General features: G+C 47.5%; 1 long non-coding RNA gene across 1 annotated transcript; it reads left to right on the top strand.

The window, feature by feature from the left end:
• Positions 1–534: 534 nt before the first annotated feature.
• LOC128822489 (uncharacterized) lies at positions 535–3405 on the top strand. The gene is made up of 2 exons (XR_008441448.1): positions 535–1804; positions 3178–3405. It is a non-coding gene; the product is annotated as an uncharacterized LOC128822489 (long non-coding RNA).
• Positions 3406–3652: the final 247 nt, after the last annotated feature.

The following is a 3652-nucleotide window of genomic DNA, read 5'->3' as shown; positions in this document are numbered from 1 at the left end:
GTTTCGGTAAGGTGCAAATACTCACTGATCCTGCTTGTCTTTCTCACCTGTCCCATGGTCAGTGTGCCATTGGACAAAATCCCATTGCCATCTGCTGGCACCACTTCCACCAAGGTCCCCTTCTGAAAATGTCCCTGCAGCACATCAGCATCTGCTGTCGATTTGGTTGCATCAGAAGGGAAGAGGAAGGTAACCAGTTCAGAAACCTAACCAGTTCAGAAACCTGCCATTTTGGCCTCCAGCCATGCCTGACATTTTTCACTTGCTTTTTGAACAATGTTGGAGCTCTGTCTCTGAAGAAAAGGCATTTTTCAGTGGAATGGTTGGATGTGTGATAAATATCCTTCAAAATGGAGATTGAATCTTCCTAGTTTCAATTTTAGAGAAAAAGAAAAAAGAGAAAAAGTAAATGGAAAAGGAAGAGGAAGAGAAAAGGGAAAAGAAAAAAAGAAAAAGTAAGAGAAAAATGGAAAGGAAGAGGAAAAGGAAGAGAAAATAAAAAGAAAAAAAGGAAAAGGAAAAGGGAAAAAAGACAGAAAAAAAAGGAAAAGAAAAAGAAAAAAGAATAAAAAGAAAAAGGAGAAAAAACCACCAAAGCAATGCCCAAGCAAGTTCTGCTTGCTTTTCCTTTCATTTACCACAGCACATCAATTTTCCTCCAAACTGTAGCATCTTTTCCCAATCCTGTGGGTCTTCAAAACTTTCAGGCTTTCAAATCATCTGTACATTGTTCAGTCATGCGTGTGGGTGGCCTGGATAAGTTTAGGATGTGTTTTTCTCCGACTGCAGTTAGAATTGTACACTAAACTCTTGGCTGTTTCTGGGTACTTTAACAAGTTGATGAGCTTGCAGCCGGGTGCCCGGGGCTGGGATCCAACGTGGGCGGTTGACGCCGGTGCTGTGTTCCTTTACCACAGGAGCAGGGCCACCCCTGGCTTGCACAGTTCTAAGGACAGTGAGGACTCCAGCTCCCCACCATGTCCAGTGGCTGAGCACAGCTGCAGAGAGACAGGATAAAACCCTCTTTGTGACCTCTGGGGGTGTGGGAAAAGTAAAGGAAATTTTCCTCTGGGATGAAGAAGAAAGTAACAAAGTCTCTTTGGTCACCATCTATTTCAGTGCCACCAGCACAGAGCTGTCACTATTGTGGTGGGCATTTTCATGGAGACTCCCAGGCCTCCTTCCATTGTTATTTCAGTCTATTTTAGATGGATTCTGCATCTGCATTTTTTTCAAGAGGAGAAAAAAAAAAAAAAAAAACAACTTGATGATTTTTGTTTCATGGAAGCTGTGCTAAAGGGACCAACAAGCACTGCAAAGATTCCTTTCATGTAATAATCCTTGGAAATAGTATGGATAGAACAAACTCCCCCTTCCAAATAGCCTGTCAGGCTGGTGTGAATTCTCAGAGAAGCAAAACGTGCTTTTGCTGATGTAGTTCCCACTAACTAGGTCAGTCAATGAAATCAGCTGCCAAGGCAAGATCTGCTGAATGCTGGAAAAGCTGTGGCTGCATCGGGGTTTGGGTTTTTGGTTGGTAAAGGAAAGTCATCTCTGGGTCTCTCCAGGGCAGTTTCTGCAGAGTGGAGCTTAAACAATGGGATCTGAGAGAGCAGTTACAGATGGGAAAGAAGCAGCTGGAGCCTTATGTTTCCTTTTTCCCCAGCCTCAACTCCTGATAGCCATACGAGGGACACCAAAGCTGCGGCAGCCCAACCGATTCTCGTCTTCCCTGCGTAACTTCCTGAGGCACTGCCTGCGGACAGACGCGGCACGGCGCTGGTCTGCCAAGGAGCTCCTGCAGGTAAAATGCAAAGGGGCTGCAGGTGAAAGAGTGTCTGAGGGATGGGCTCCTGCTCCACTGAAGTGCAAGGCATCAGATGAGCCTCCTTCCTCCCAACCTCCACTCCTGATGTTGTTCAAATGAAAACGGTGAGGAATTCTAGTCTGGGCTAGGCTGGGCTGGCAGGGCCCTGTGAAGGTCATCTGGTCCAAGTGTCCTGCAAAGAGCAGGGAGAGATCAGGTTGTTCAGAGCCCCTTCCCACCTGACCTGGAATGTTTGCCCTATCCCTACCCAGGATGGGGCACCTACCAGCTCTAAGGACAACCTGTGCCAGTGTGGCACCATGCTCCAAGTAAACAAGTTCTTCCTTAGATCTAATCTGACTCAATTTCCATTTTATATTATAAATATTATCCCATGTCCTATTGCAACGGAGCCTGTTAAAAAAGGTATTTCCTACTTCCTGAGAATCCCCTTTGAAGTACTGGAACTCAGCAATGAAGTCTCCCTGGGGCCAGTTCTCCTCCAGGCTGAATAGCTCCAGGTCTCTCAGCCTGTCCTCAGAGGAGAGGTGCTCTGTCCTCTGTTTCTGTCACCCTGTTTTGTAATTTGGTGGGGTGCTCCTTTTTATCGAATGGCAAAAGAACTGAAGTAGAGCAATGCAGGGTACACAGTCATGAAATGGTGGTGGAGGAACCCAAGGAAGCCAGTCCTGGCAGAGCAGTCTGGAGAGATTTGGCTGTGGGCAGGAGGGGCTGTGTGGGGGCTCACTGTGAGCCTCTGAGGGGCCCTGGTTTCTGCCCCCCACCCCACCCTTAGAGGTTTCTGGCACGCAGACAGGGGCAGCTGAGAGGGACTTGTCCCAGCCCCATCTGCTGCCTGGCACGCTCAGGCAGAGGGGAACTGGCCCAGGCTTACTGCCAGGCTGTGTGGCAGAGAGGGAACTGCAGCAGCCAGCGCCACTCGGCTGGCCCTGCTGGGAAGGAAGGTGCCATCCAGCACAGGAGGGGCAGGGCATGGAAAGGTAGACACTGCTCTGTCTCCCTGTGGAAATTAGCATGGTGCCTGTCTCTCAAAGACAGGGACCTATGTGGGTCATTGGAGTTTCCTGAAAGGAAGAAACCCCAGGGACAGAAAGCACCATTTCTAGAGCACTGGCAGGGCAAAAATCCCAGCTAGATGGAGAAACCAGAATAAAGGGATAAGTGGGATTCTGGGCCAGGTTTGCCTGTGATGGCAAGGTCCTGCACAGGATGACAGGGGAGCAGATGTCCTCGTCACTCCTCTTTCTGGGTCTTTCTAAGTACCAGAGGAATCCTGATTGAGTCTGTGAAGCACTGAGCTTGGAAAGTCATGGTTCACTGTTCTTTTTTTTTTTTTTTCCTGTGGACAGCATCCATTTGTAACATCAGCCAAGCCAGCGTCCACCCTGGTACCACTCATCAACTCAGTGAAGAAGGAGAAGAAGAAGAAGACAAGAATCTAACAGTCAAGATATTTTTGCCATAACCAAGTTAGAGTAGGATTGTAGAGTAGGACTCTAGAGTAGGATTATTGAGTTGTTTTGTAGTATAGGTTTATAGAGTAGGATTGGAATTAAATAAAGTTTCTGAAGCATCAACTCATTTGGAAGATTCCCCTCCTTCTGACCCCTTCAGAAAACTCAACATTTCCTTCTGAATTGCCAGGTGTTTTTTATTGGTGCTAAGACACGCTTATGGCTTTGGTATGGTTTGTAAGTGGAGAAGGCTCTTCTTCATTCATCCTCTCCAGACCACACTGCCTTTGGAATACGGCCCACTGGTCCCTTTTGGCACATCTGGGGCACTTCTAGTTGAGGCAGAAATAGCAATGGCATCTGCAGGAAA

Source organism: Vidua macroura, chromosome Z, assembly GCF_024509145.1.
Source record: "Vidua macroura isolate BioBank_ID:100142 chromosome Z, ASM2450914v1, whole genome shotgun sequence".
In the NCBI taxonomy this organism is placed as follows: Eukaryota; Metazoa; Chordata; class Aves; order Passeriformes; family Viduidae; genus Vidua; species Vidua macroura.
This window is presented reverse-complemented; position numbering and strand designations above follow the sequence as displayed.